The 14,410-nt window shown below is 38.9% G+C and overlaps 6 non-coding genes across 6 annotated transcripts; all 6 read right to left on the reverse strand.

The window, feature by feature from the left end:
- Positions 1 to 3,443: 3,443 nt before the first annotated feature.
- On the reverse strand, positions 3,444 to 3,516 carry Trnak-uuu (transfer RNA lysine (anticodon UUU)). The gene has a single exon. It is a non-coding gene; the product is annotated as a tRNA-Lys (tRNA).
- Positions 3,517 to 3,892: 376 nt separating this feature from the next.
- Trnak-uuu (transfer RNA lysine (anticodon UUU)) lies at positions 3,893 to 3,965 on the reverse strand. The gene has a single exon. It is a non-coding gene; the product is annotated as a tRNA-Lys (tRNA).
- A 757-nt stretch (positions 3,966 to 4,722) lies between these two features.
- Positions 4,723 to 4,795, reverse strand: Trnak-uuu (transfer RNA lysine (anticodon UUU)). The gene has a single exon. It is a non-coding gene; the product is annotated as a tRNA-Lys (tRNA).
- A 1,905-nt stretch (positions 4,796 to 6,700) lies between these two features.
- On the reverse strand, positions 6,701 to 6,774 carry Trnan-guu (transfer RNA asparagine (anticodon GUU)). The gene has a single exon. It is a non-coding gene; the product is annotated as a tRNA-Asn (tRNA).
- A 719-nt stretch (positions 6,775 to 7,493) lies between these two features.
- On the reverse strand, positions 7,494 to 7,566 carry Trnak-uuu (transfer RNA lysine (anticodon UUU)). Its single transcript has one exon. It is a non-coding gene; the product is annotated as a tRNA-Lys (tRNA).
- Positions 7,567 to 7,790: 224 nt separating this feature from the next.
- On the reverse strand, positions 7,791 to 7,863 carry Trnak-uuu (transfer RNA lysine (anticodon UUU)). Its single transcript has one exon. It is a non-coding gene; the product is annotated as a tRNA-Lys (tRNA).
- Positions 7,864 to 14,410: the final 6,547 nt, after the last annotated feature.

The following is a 14,410-nucleotide window of genomic DNA, read 5'->3' on the forward strand; positions in this document are numbered from 1 at the left end:
ATGAAGTGTGATTGTTTCAAAAATTTTAATAGAAGAAATGATTCTTCGCCCCACAATGGACTCGAACCCTTGACCGTTGGATTAAAAGTCCAACGCTCTATCGACTAAGCTAGCAGGGCTCGAATGTTTTGGTAGTCTTACAGACCTAATTTGTCAAGTTTAAGAATTCGAAGCTCTGGATCTTGAAAATGATAATTTAGTGCTCTTATCTTTTGCAGAAAAATCTGATTCTGTGCTTCTGCTGTTCTCGCTACTGGGTGGGCTTGAACCACCAACCTTTCGGTTAACAGCCGAACGCGCTAGCCGATTGCGCCCCAAGAGCTCTATACATAAGTCTCGGTTGATTTTTTTAGGCATCATTCAAGCTTTTTCCATGGGTAAAATTTATTTTTGAGAGTCTGACACTTATTAAGCATCCTTAAAAGCTCTGAAAATAACTGGCGTTTTCAATGAAGTACGATTGTTTCAAAAATTTTAATAGAAGAAATGATACTTCGCATCACGAGGGACTCGGACCCTTGACCGTTGAATTAAAAGTCCAACGCTCTACCGACTGAGCTAGCAGGGCTTGAATGTTTTGCTAATCTTACAGACCTAATTTGTCAAATTCAAGAATTCGAAGCTCTGGATCTTGAAATTGATAATTTAGTGCTCTTATCTTTTGCAGAAAAGTCTGATTCTTTCGATCTGCTGTTCCCGCTCCTGGTAGGGCTTGAATCACCAACGTTTCAATTAACAGCCGAACGCGCCAGCCGATTGCGCCACAAGAGCTCGGTAAAAAATGATTTTATGAAAAAAATTATTTTTGAGCGCCTGAAACTTATTAACCATTCTTAAATACTCTGAAAATAACTGGCGTTTTCTAAGAAGTACGATTGTTTCAAAAATTTAATAGAAGAAATGATACTTCTCCCCACGAGAGACTGGAACCCTTGACCGTTGGATTAAAAGTCCAACGCTCTACCGACTAAGCTAGCAGGGCTCGAATGTTTTGGTAGTCTTACAGACCTAATTTGTCAAGTTCAAGAATTCGAAGCTCTGGATCTTGAAATTGATAATTTAGTGCTCTTATCTTTTGCAGAAAAGTCTGATTCTTTCGATCTGCTGTTCTCGCTACTGGGTGGGCTTGAACCACCAACCTTTCGGTTAACAGCCGAACGCGCCAGCCGATTGCGCCACAAGAGCTCGGTAAAAAATGATTTTATGAAAAAAATTATTTTTGAGCGCCTGAAACTTATTAACCATTCTTAAATACTCTGAAAATAACTGGCGTTTTCTAAGAAGTACGATTGTTTCAAAAATTTAATAGAAGAAATGATACTTCTCCCCACGAGGGACTGGAACCCTTGACCGTTGGATTAAAAGTCCAACGCTCTACCGACTAAGCTAGCAGGGCTCGAATGTTTTGGTAGTCTTACAGACCTAATTTGTCAAGTTCAAGAATTCGAAGCTCTGGATCTTGAAATTGATAATTTAGTGCTCTTATCTTTTGCAGAAAAATCTGATTCTGTGATTCTGCTGTTCTCGCTACTGGGTGGGCTTGAACCACCAACCTTTCGGTTAACAGCCGAACGCGCTAGCCGATTGCGCCCCAAGAGCTCTATACATTAGTCTCGGTTGATTTTTTTAGGCATCATTCAAGCTTTTTCCATGGGTAAAATTTATTTTTGAGAGTCTGACACTTATTAAGCATCCTTAAAAGCTCTGAAAATAACTGGCGTTTTCAATGAAGTACGATTGTTTCAAAAATTTTAATAGAAGAAATGATACTTCGCATCACGAGGGACTCGAACCCTTGACCGTTGAATTAAAAGTCCAACGCTCTACCGACTGAGCTAGCAGGGCTTGAATGTTTTGCTAATCTTACAGACCTAATTTGTCAAATTCAAGAATTCGAAGCTCTGGATCTTGAAATTGATAATTTAGTGCTCTTATCTTTTGCAGAAAAGTCTGATTCTTTCGATCTGCTGTTCCCGCTCCTGGTAGGGCTTGAATCACCAACGTTTCAATTAACAGCCGAACGCGCCAGCCGATTGCGCCACAAGAGCTCGGTAAAAAATCATTTTATGAAAAAAATTATTTTTGAGCGCCTGAAACTTATTAACCATTCTTAAATACTCTGAAAATAACTGGCGTTTTCTAAAAAGTACGATTGTTTCAAAAATTTTAATAGAAGAATTGATACTTCTCCCCACAAGGGACTGGAACCCTTGAACGTTGGATTAATAGTCCAATGCTCCACCGACTGAGCTAGCAGTGCTCGAATGATTGCTAGTCTTACAGACCTATTTGGTCAAATTCAAGAATTGAAATTGATAATTTAGTGCTCCTATTTTGAAATTGATAATTTAGTGCTCTTATCTTTTGCAGAAAAGTCTGATTCTGTGGTTCTGCGGTTCTCGCTCCTGGGTGAGCTTGAACCACCAACCTTTCGGTTAACAGCCGAACGCGCTAGCCGATTGCTCCAAAAGAGCTCGATAAAAAAGCCTTTTATGAAAAAAATTATTTTTGAGCGCCTGAAACTTATTAACCATTCTTAAAAACTCTGAAAATAACTGGCGTTTTCTAAGAAGTTAGAGTGTTTCAAAAAAATTGATAGAAGAAATGATACTGCGATCGACAAGGGAACCGAACCCTTGAACATCGGATTAAAAATCCAACGCTCTACCGACTGAGCTATCAGGGCTTAACGATTGCGCTAGTCTTTCAAATACAAGAATTCGAAGCTTTGGATCCTAAAACGAATGACTAAGTGCTCATTTTTTTTTGCAGCAATCTCTCATTCTGAGGTTCTGTTCTCGCTCCTGGGTGGGCTTAATCCACCAACCTTTGGGTTGACAGCCGAACGCGCTAGCCGATTGCGCCCCAAAAGCTCTATACATAAGTGTCGGTTGATTTTTTTAGGCATCATTCAAGCTTTTTCCATGGGTAAAATATATTTTTGAGAGTCTGACACTTATTAAGCATCCTTAAAAACTCTGAAAATAACTCGCGTTTTCAATGAAGTATGAGTGTTTCAAAAATTTCAATAGAAGAAATGATACTTCGCCCCACAAGGGACCCGAACCCTTCCAACGCTCTACCGACTGAGCTAGCAGGGCTCGAATGTTTTGCTAGTCTTACAGACCTAATTTGTCAAATTCAAGAATTCGAAGCTCTGGATCTTGAAATTGATAATTTAGTGCTCTTATCTTTTGCAGAAAAGTCTGATTCTTTCGATCTGCTGTTCCCGCTCCTGGTAGGGCTTGAACCACCAACGTTTCAGTTAACAGCCGAACGCGCTAGCCGATTGCGCCACAAGAGCTCGATACAAAATCATTTTATGAAAAAAACTATTTTTGAGCGACTGAAACTTATTAACCATTCTTAAATACTCTGAAAATAACTGGCGTTTTCTAAGAAGTACGATTGTTTCAAAAATTTTAATAGAAGAAATTATACTTCGCCCCACAAGGGACTGGAACCCTTGACCGTTGGATTAAAAGTCCAACGCTCTACCGACTGAGCTAGCAGGGCTGGAATGTTTTGGTAGTCTTACAGACCTAATTTGTCAAATTCAAGAATTCGAAGCTCTGGATCTTGAAATTGATAATTTAGTGCTCTTATCTTTTGCAGAAAAAGCTGATTCTGTGATTCCGCTGTTCTCGCTACTGGGTGGGCTTGAACCACCAACCTTTCGGTTAACAGCCGAACGCGCTGGCCGATTGCGCCCCAAGAGCTCTATACATAAGTGTCGGTAGATTTTTTTAGGCATCAGTCAAGCTTTTTCCATAGGTAAAATTTATTTTTGGGAGTCTGACACTTATTAAGCATCCTTAAAAACTCTGAAAATAACTGGCGTTTTCAATGAAGTACGATTGTTTCAAAAATTTTAACAGAAGAAATGATACTTCGCCCCACAAGGGACTCGAACCCTTGAACATCGGATTAAAAATCCAACGCTCTACCGACTGAGCTATCAGGGCTTAACGATTTCGCTAGTCTTTCAAATACAAGAATTCGAAGCTTTGGATCCTAAAACGAATGACTAAGTGCTCATTTTTTTTTGCAGCAATCTCTCATTCTGAGGTTCTGTTCTCGCTCCTGGGTGGGCTTAATCCACCAACCTTTGGGTTGACAGCCGAACGCGCTAGCCGATTGCGCCCCAAAAGCTCTATACATAAGTGTCGGTTGATTTTTTTAGGCATCATTCAAGCTTTTTCCATGGGTAAAATATATTTTTGAGAGTCTGACACTTATTAAGCATCCTTAAAAACTCTGAAAATAACTCGCGTTTTCAATGAAGTATGAGTGTTTCAAAAATTTCAATAGAAGAAATGATACTTCGCCCCACAAGGGACCCGAACCCTTCCAACGCTCTACCGACTGAGCTAGCAGGGCTCGAATGTTTTGCTAGTCTTACAGACCTAATTTGTCAAATTCAAGAATTCGAAGCTCTGGATCTTGAAATTGATAATTTAGTGCTCTTATCTTTTGCAGAAAAGTCTGATTCTTTCGATCTGCTGTTCCCGCTCCTGGTAGGGCTTGAACCACCAACGTTTCAGTTAACAGCCGAACGCGCTAGCCGATTGCGCCACAAGAGCTCGATACAAAATCATTTTATGAAAAAAACTATTTTTGAGCGCCTGAAACTTATTAACCATTCTTAAATACTCTGAAAATAACTGGCGTTTTCTAAGAAGTACGATTGTTTCAAAAATTTTAATAGAAGAAATTATACTTCGCCCCACAAGGGACTGGAACCCTTGACCGTTGGATTAAAAGTCCAACGCTCTACCGACTGAGCTAGCAGGGCTGGAATGTTTTGGTAGTCTTACAGACCTAATTTGTCAAGTTCAAGAATTCGAAGCTCTGGATCTTGAAATTGATAATTTAGTGCTCTTATCTTTTGCAGAAAAAGCTGATTCTGTGATTCCGCTGTTCTCGCTACTGGGTGGGCTTGAACCACCAACCTTTCGGTTAACAGCCGAACGCGCTGGCCGATTGCGCCCCAAGAGCTCTATACATAAGTGTCGGTAGATTTTTTAGGCATCATTCAAGCTTTTTCCATAGGTAAAATTTGTTTTTGGGAGTCTGACACTTATTAAGCATCCTTAAAAACTCTGAAAATAACTGGCGTTTTCAATGAAGTACGATTGTTTCAAAAATTTTAATAGAAGAAATGATACTTCGCATCACAAGGGACTCGAACCCTTGACTGTTGAATTAAAAGTCCAACGCTCTACCAACTGAGCTAGCAGGGCTGGAATGTTTTGGTAGTCTTACAGACCTAATTTGTTAAATTCAAGAATTCGAAGCTCTGGATCTTGAAATTGATAATTTAGTGCTCTTATCTTTTGCAGAAAAGTCTGATTCTGTCGATCTGCTGTTCCCGCTCCTTTGTGGGCTTAATCCACCAACCTTTTGGTTGACAGCCGAACGCGCTAGCCGATTGCGCCCCAAGAGCTCTATACATAAGAGTCGGTTGATTTCTTTAGGCATCATTCAAGCTTTTCCATGGGTAAAATTTATTTTTGAGAGTCTGACACTTATTAAGCATCCTTAAAAACTCTGAAAATAACTGGCGTTTTCTAAGAAGTACGATTGTTTCAAAAATTTTAATAGAAGAAATGATACTTCGCCCCACAAGGGACTGGAACCCTTGACCGTTGGATTAAAAGTCTAACGCTCTATCGACTGAGCTAGCAGGGCTTAAAGATTACGCTAGTCTTTCAAATACAAGAATTCGAAGCTTTGGATCCTAAAACGAATGACTAAATGCTCATTTTTTTTGCAGAAATCTCTCATTCTGAGGTTCTGTTCTCGCTCCTGGGTGGGCTTAATCCACCAACCTTTTGGTTGACAGCCGAACGCGCTAGCCGATTGCGCCCCAAGAGCTCTATACATAAGTGTCGGTTGATTTCATTAGGCATCATTCAAGCTTTTCCATGGGTAAAATTTATTTTTGAGAGTCTGACACTTATTAAGCATCCTTAAAAACTCTGAAAATATTTGGCGTTTTCAATGAAGTACGATTGTTTCAAAAGTTTTCATAGAAGAAATGATACTTCGCCCCACAATGGACTCGAACCCTTGACCGTTGGATTAAAAGTCAAACGCTCTAGCGACTGAGCTAGCAGGGCTCGAATGTTTTGGTAGTCTTACAGACCTAATTTGTCAAATTCAAGAATTCGAAGCTCTGGATCTTGAAATTGATAATTTAGTGCTCTTATCTTTTGCAGAAAAATCTGATTCTGTGATTCTGCTGTTCTCGCTACTGGGTGGGCTTGAACTACCAACCTATCGGTTAACAGCCGAACGCGCTGGCCGATTGCGCTTCAAGAGCTCTAGACATAAGTGTCGGTTGATTTTTTTAGGCATCATTCAAGCTTTTCCATGGGTAAAATTTATTTTTGAGAGCCTGACACTTATTAAGCATCCTTAAAAACTCTGAAAATAACTGGCGTTTTCAATGAAGTACGATTGTTTCAAAAATTTTAATAGAAGAAATGATACTTCGCATCACAAGGGACGCGAACCCTTGACCGTTGAATTAAAAAGTCCAACGCTCTACCGACTGAGCTAGCAGGGCTCTAATGTTTTGCTAGTCTTACAGAACTAATTTGTCAAATTCAAGAATTCGAAGCTCTGGATCTTGAAATTGATAATTTAGTGCTCTTATCTTTTGCAGAAAAGTCTGATTCTGTCGATCTGCTGTTCCCGCTCCTGGGTGGGCTTGAACCACCAACGTTTCGGTTAACAGCCGAACGCGCTAGCCGATTGCGCCACAAGAGCTCAATAAAAAATCATTTTATGAAAAAAATTATTTTTGAGCGCCTGAAACTTATTAACCATTCTTAAATACTCTGAAAATAACTGGCGTTTTCTAAGAAGTACGATTGTTTCAAAAATTTCAATAGAAGAAATGATAATTCGCCCCACAAGGGACTGGAACCCTTGACCGTTGGATTAAAAGTCCAACGCTCTACCGACTGAGCTAGCAGGTCGATAGAGCGTTCCACCAACCTGTTCTCGCTCCTGGGTGGGCTTAATCCACCAACCTTAATCTCTCATTCTGAGGGATTTTTCTGAGGTTCTGTTCTCGCTCCTGGGTGGGCTCGTTGGATTAAAAGTCCAACGCTCTACCGACTGAGCTAGCAGGGCTAGCACTAGTCTTTCAAATACAAGAACTCGAAGCTTTGGATCCCTTGACCGTTGGATTAAAAGTCCAACGCTCTACCGATTGAGCTAGCAGGGCTAGCACTAGTCTTTCAAATACAAGAACTCGAAGCTTTGGATTAACAGTCCAACGCTCTACCGACTGAGCTAGCAGGGCTAGCACTAGTCTTTCAAATACAAGAACTCTAAGCTTTGGATCCTAAAACGAATGACTAAATGCTCTTTTTTTTTAACCATTCTGAAACTTATTAACCATTCTTAAATACTCTGAAAATAACTGGCGTTTTCTAAGAAGCACGATTGTTTCAAAAATTTCAATAGAAGAAATGATACTTCGCCCCACAAGGGACTGGAACCCTTGACCGTTGGATTAAAAGTCCAACGCTCTACCGACTGAGCTAGCAGGGCTAGCACTAGTCTTTCAAATACAAGAACTCGAAGCTTTGGAACCCTTGACCGTTGGATTAAAAGTCCAACGGTCTACCGACTGAGCTAGCAGGGCTAGCACTAGTCTTTCAAATACAAGAACTCGAAGCTGAAACTTATTAACCATTCTTAAATACTCTGAAAATAACTGGCGTTTTCTAAGAAGTACGATTGTTTCAAAAATTTCAATAGAAGAAATGATACTTTGCCCCACAAGGGACTGGAACCCTTGACCGTTGGATTAAAAGTCCAACGCTCTACCGACTGAGCTAGCAGGGCTAGCACTAGTCTTTCAAATAGTCTTTCAACTAGTCTTTCAAATACAAGAACTCGAAGCTTTGGATCCTAAAACGAATGACTAAATGCTCATTTTTTTTTGCAGAAATCTCTCATTCTGAGGTTCTGTTCTCGCTCCTGGGTGGGCTTAATCCACCAACCTTTTGGTTGACAGCCGAACGCGCTAGCCGATTGCGCCCCAAGAGCTCTATACATAAGTGTCGGTTGATTTTTTAGGCATCATTCAAGCTTTTTCCATGGGTAAAATTTGTTTTTGAGAGTCTGACACTTATTAAGCATACTTAAAAACTCTGAAAATAACTGGCGTTTTCAATGAAGTAAGATTGTTTCAAAAGAAACAATCGTACACTTATTAAAAACTCTGAAAATAACTGGCGTTTTCTAAGAGTGTTTCAAAACAATTAATAGAAGAAATGAAACTGCGACCGACAAGGGAACCGAACCCTAGAACGTTGGATTAAAAGTCCAACGCTCTACCAACTGAGCTAGTGAGAAATGAAGAAATGAAACTGCGAAATAGAAGAAATGAAGAAATGAAACTGCGACCGACAAGGGAACCGAACCCTTGAACGTTGGATTAAAAGTCCAACGCTCTACCAACTGAGCTAGTAGGTAGAGTAGGTAGAGTTAATAGAAGGTAGATTTAAAACAATTAATAGAAGAAATGAAACTGCGACCGACAAGGGAACCGAACCCTTGAACGTTGGATTGAAAGTCCAACGCTCTACCAACTGAGCTAGTAGGTAGAGTAGGTAGAGATGAAGATAAGAGCACTAAATTATCAATTGCTTAAAGAAATAGCATATTTTCAACTACCGAACCATATAAGCAATTAATGTAGGAATTTTAGATAAAACCCTTGACCGTTGGATCAAAAGTCCAACGTTCTACCGACTGAGCTAGCAGGTCGGTAGAGCGTTCCACCAAGCTGTTCTCGCTCCTGGGTGGGCTTAATCCACCAACCTTAATCTCTCATTCTGAGGGATTTTTCTGAGGTTCTGTTCTAGCACTAGTCTTTCAAATAGTCTATTTTGAAAGTCTATTTGAAAGGCAGGGCTAGCACTAGTCTTTCAACTAGTCTTTCAAATACAAGAACTCGAAGCTTTGGATCCTAAAACGAATGACAAAATGCTCATTTTTTTTTGCAGAAATCTCTCATTCTGAGGTTCTGTTCTCGCTCCTGGGTGGGCTTAATCCACCAACCTTTCGGTTGACAGCCGAACGCGCTAGCCGATTGCGCCCCAAGAGCTCTATACATAAGTGTCGGTTGATTTTTTTAGGCATCATTCAAGCTTTTTCCATGGGTAAAATTTGTTTTTGAGAGTCTGACACTTATTAAGCATACTTAAAAACTCTGAAAATAACTGGCGTTTTCAATGAAGTACGATTGTTTCAAAAGAAACAATCGTACACTTATTAAAAACTCTGAAAATAATTGGCGTTTTCTAAGAGTGTTTCAAAACAATTAATAGAAGAAATGAAACTGCGACCGACAAGGGAACCGAACCCTTGAACGTTGGATTAAAAGTCCAACGCTCTACCAACTGAGCTAGTAGGGCTTAAAGAATACGATGAAGATAAGAGCACTAAATTATCAATTGCCTAAAGAAATAGCATATTTTCAACTACCGAACCATATAAGCAATTAATGTAGGAATTTTAGATAAATAGTTGTCTGTAAGGCTGTTCCGCTCAAGCCCCGTGCGGGGACGCGAAACAGCCTAATATATTAGTGCAAATTCAATCCTTTGAAAAGACATTGCAAATCTTTTTATTTAAAAGTTTTCGATAAGTTCAAATCGATCTTAGTAAAAAAAAGAGTACAAAAAACATTACCTGGATCCGCTGGAACTCAACTGGCTTCTTTGGCGTATTGATCAATTGCATTGCCTTTTTACTATCGGTTACTGGTAAAGACTCAGCTAATGGCAGTGAAGACAAGAGAAGAGATATACTATGAAAGGATATAAAATCATTTCAGCAACAGAGAAGAGTAAAACGTAAAAAAAACCAATTCTATAAATCAAACAGAGCAGACTTCAATTTGGTTTTAATCGAAACCGCTGATAAAAGAAGGGATGCCGCAAGTGTTTATCTTTTTCAACTTAGGAGATATGAATGATTGACTTCTAATCAATTTGAACATATGCTTGGTAATAATGAAAAAAGCAAAAATGTTTTTTTTTCTTTTAGATGGAGATTCGAAACTATCTGCTACGTTCGAGAGTGTGCCACAGATACACTTGACCATCTACCTCTCCAAAACAAAAAAGAAATCATTTTAAAAAACTTACATTCTACTTAATAGGCAACTTGCGAAAAAAAAATGGATTTTTTTTTCTCCGATCAGGATTTTAAACTGCTCAGCTATGGTGAAGAAAATTTTTTTTAAATGTTCAAAAACAAATCGTTCTTTCCTTTAATTCCCCCTTTTCGAGGATAAAATCCCGTTTCCTCCAGGGATTATTTTTCACGGGCCAATTCCATTTTTGGCTATTCCCGATCTTGGGAAGCCAGTCACGATGCAAAAAAAACCCGAGTCGAAAGCACCGATAAAATTCGAAATCTGCTCCAAAAACTGTCAGTCCCAGGTGAGATAGGTCGCCAGTGGCAGCTGAAATCCAATAGACATTGGTGGTGACGTGCAACCGACGCCCACCATGGGACTCGAAACATTGACGGTTGGATAAAATTCCATCTCTTTATCGACTGAGCTAGCAAGGCTCAAAGATAACGATAGTCTTTCAACATTGTTCTTCAAATACAAGATTTCGAAGCTTTGGAAACTGAAAAAGTAATTTAGTGCTCATGTTTGCTGCAGAAATCTTTGATTCTTAGGTTCTACTGTTTTCGCTCCTGGGTGGGCTTGAACCACCAACTGTGCGCCACAAGATCTAAATTAACAAGTTGTCGGTTGATTTTTATGCATCAGTCAGTCTTTTTTCATGGGAAAAGTTCGTTTTTGAGAGCCTCAGTTTTATTAAGCATCCTTAAAAACTCTGAAAAATACTAGCGTTTTCAACGAAATTCGAGTGTTTCAAAAAAATTAATAGAAAAAATGAAACTTCGCCCCACAAAGGACTCGAAACCTCGGCCGTTGGATAAAAACTCAAATGCTCTACCGACTGAGCTAGCAGGACTTTCAAATACAAGTATCAAATACAAGAATTTGAAGCTTTGGATCCTGAAATAAATGACTTAGTGCTCATATTATTGCAGAAATCTCTGAGATTCTATTGTTCGCGCTCCTGAGTGGGCTTGAACTTTGAAAGTCACTAGCGTTTTCAAAGAAGTTCGAGTGTTTCAAAAAAATTAAAAGAAGAAATGATACTTCTCCCCACAATGCTCTCGCATCCTTGACCATTGGACTGAATGTCGGACGCTCTACCGACTGAGCTTGCAGGGCTCAACGATTACGCTAGTCTTTCAAACCTTGTTTTTCAAATACAAGAATTCGAAGCTTTAAAATCTGGAATAAATAACCTAGTGCTCATTTTTTTTGCAGAAATCTCTGATTCTGATGTTCTACTATTCTCGATCCTGGTGAACAGCCAAACGCGCTAGTCGGTTACGGTACAAGGTCGCAATAAAAAGGTGTCGGTTGATTTTTTAAGCATCATTCAAGCTTTTTCATGGAAAAAATTCATTTCTGAGAGCCTGAAACTTATTAAGCATCCTTAAAAACTCTGAAAATAACTAGCGTTTTCAAAGAAGTTCGAGTGTTTCAAAAAATATATTTGAAGAAATGATACTTCTCCCCACAAGGGACTCGAACCCTTGACCTTTGGATTAAATGTCTGAGCTAGCAGGGCTCAAAGATTAGGCTAGTCTTTCAATCCTTGTTTTTCAAATACAAGTTATCCTTACTTAAGTTATCCCTGTGGTTGGAGTTTTTCTAGGTTAAACTTACGTATCTTAAAACCCTTCAAATACAGGTTATTCGCTGTTAGTTCACAAAATTGATCAGTTTTTCTGACCAATATTTTGGGTTTTTTCGTTCTTCTTCAACTCTCCCTTGCAATTGGTCAGATTATTTCTTGGCTTTCATGATTAATTGAAAGCTTATAACTCAAACTAGAAAAATCATCCCAATCGATCATTTTATTGTCGGTTTTTCTAGATTTTCTCAGTGAGTCGTGATTATATTGTGTTTAAACGTTTTTTTTATTTGAATAATTTTTCGATATTCTCGACAATTTCTGGTCAATTCGGTTTTTTTTAAAGCAACTTGTTCTTCATAACTCTTGTTTTTTTTTCTGTGGCCATTGTAGTACGACGCGGGTATCACAGAGCAACGGCTAAATTAGAAGTTAACAAATTTAAGATTTGTGTTGTGACTTATCTCTACAAGGCACTCTAGCCGGGCAAACTGTAACCATGCGGGCAACTGCAACCGTGCAACTATTGACTTTAACAAAGTTTGTGAAACTAATACAGAAAATCATTTTACTCAATTCTGAACAGTTTGACTTTCTCACGTTTACATGTTGATGATCTAGGTCTTTATCTTAATTTGGCTAGGAATCTAGGATTTAGGAATAGAATTGAAATATATCAACAATTTGAATTAACGAGCTCGCTCTGATTTAGGAGCGCGCATTAACATAAGAGACTTAAGCTGCTGACTCTTTGTCGTTTCTTTTTCAGTTTCTCCGGACCATTTTCTTCTGTCAACCCTGGTGTTTCGGCCAGGTTTGTTGGCCGCATCTTTGGACTTCCTTATTGCGTCTGGGTACCTTTGGCGCGGTAGGGAGCATTGCTTTTAGCCTAAAATCAAACTTTAATTTCAAGCTGTTTTGTTGTTTTTATAAGCACTTAAATGAAGCTACTATTCTTGCCATTTGTCTAATGCTTGAGCGATTCAAATAACCAGGTAAAATGGTAACTGACAAAACTAGTTTACAGTCTCAAAAAGCACGAACTCAACAAGGTCAATCTCTCAGTAAATCTTTCATTTTCTTTATCTGCTGGTTTACGGTTTGAAGATTAAATGGGTAGTGTCATCTCATACGCCAACCAATCGAAGCTAAAAATTGCCTCTTTAAAGTTTCTGCCCAACAAAGAGGCTTTCCCGCCAAAATAAATAATATCCAACAATACTCCATTCACAACAAATTGTTCCGGTGTTTTTTCTTCGATGTTTTCGAAGACGCTCAGGTCACTCGGAGCAAATGAATCCGGTTTGGCGTTTCCTTACTTCGGGTTGCACTATTTGATGCACGAGTTCACCTACGAAATATTGAAACTTTTACTGAAGTCAAAGGCAATGCATGGCAAATGTAATGCAGAGAAATAATATTTGATCAGCTAAAATCAATGGTGAGAACGATTTCCAGGTGCCATCCTTTGGTTTATATAATCTCATTGGAAAGTTTCTGCACACGCCATTGAAGCCAGTCTAATCCCCCCGTGGTGCCTATTAACGACTCCTCCCCCCCCCCCCCCCGCGCCTAAAGAAATTATTCAAATACTAAGCGTTTGAGATTTGGAGCCAAGTAACGAATCTCCCCCATTTTACAAAAGGGGAAATAGTTAAACAGATTTCATTGGCCTTAAATGGAACAATTTCTTCAGATTTGAAATGGAATTTGTTAATGTTTCTTTATGTTTCGAACGCTCCGTTGTTGATGGAATCGATTACGGAGACATTCTTGTGTTTCTAACAACTGAAAAACCGGAATCTGCAGTTGGTGCGCTCAAGTTGACCCATAATCCCTCATTCAAATTTCCGACTGATTTTGAGGAGTCAAAAGTTACTGCTGTCAAGCGAAACTCAGCTGTATCGATTTATCATCCTTCCTCGGCCAAAGTTCGTACTATGAATAACTGTTTTATGGTTATTTAATTGTCTTTTTTGGTGTTTTTTATGCCGTGTGAAAAGGAACTGCATTTTTTTTACCCAGCATCATATGGGGCGAGAACAGAATCTAGGAGTTGAATATTTTATAAAAGTACTGAATACGCTTTTGTTGGGCAATTTTCGGAACGTTTCCAAAAAAATTAAAGTCAATGGTTTTCGAATCAGGTTTCCGTTAAAAAGTACTGAACCGGAATCATTTGAGTGACGATTAGCTCGAAATCCCGAGAAGGGTGCCCCCCCCTTACATCTGGTCCTTAGTAATAGTTATCTTTTTCAAGTCTTTTCTGTTATATGGCCCAAAAATGCTCATTTTTTATTTGGAAAACTGATCACAATGCTCGAATCTGATTGGTTGAAATTAATTCTAGCGATTAAGATAATAGAATTTGATTAAAACAGAAGCTCAATTGACTGTTTGGTAATTTTGGGCTGTATAACAGAAAAAACTTGTCAGTAGCACAGATTGTTCCAACTAAATTGATCGTAAAAAAGAAATTTACAGAACAAAGAATTTTAAAAATGTAACAATTTAACGAAATGAAATATTCACACTTGACTTAAAAAGAAAATATTCACAGTTGACCTTGAGTTGACCAAATATTCTCAGAGTTTTCCATGAGGTAGTCAAAACTGGCTGAAAAAAACGATCCAAATCCAAAGTTCATTTCG

This window comes from Symsagittifera roscoffensis, chromosome 7, assembly GCF_963678635.1.
Source record: "Symsagittifera roscoffensis chromosome 7, txSymRosc1.1, whole genome shotgun sequence".
In the NCBI taxonomy this organism is placed as follows: domain Eukaryota; kingdom Metazoa; phylum Xenacoelomorpha; order Acoela; family Convolutidae; genus Symsagittifera; species Symsagittifera roscoffensis.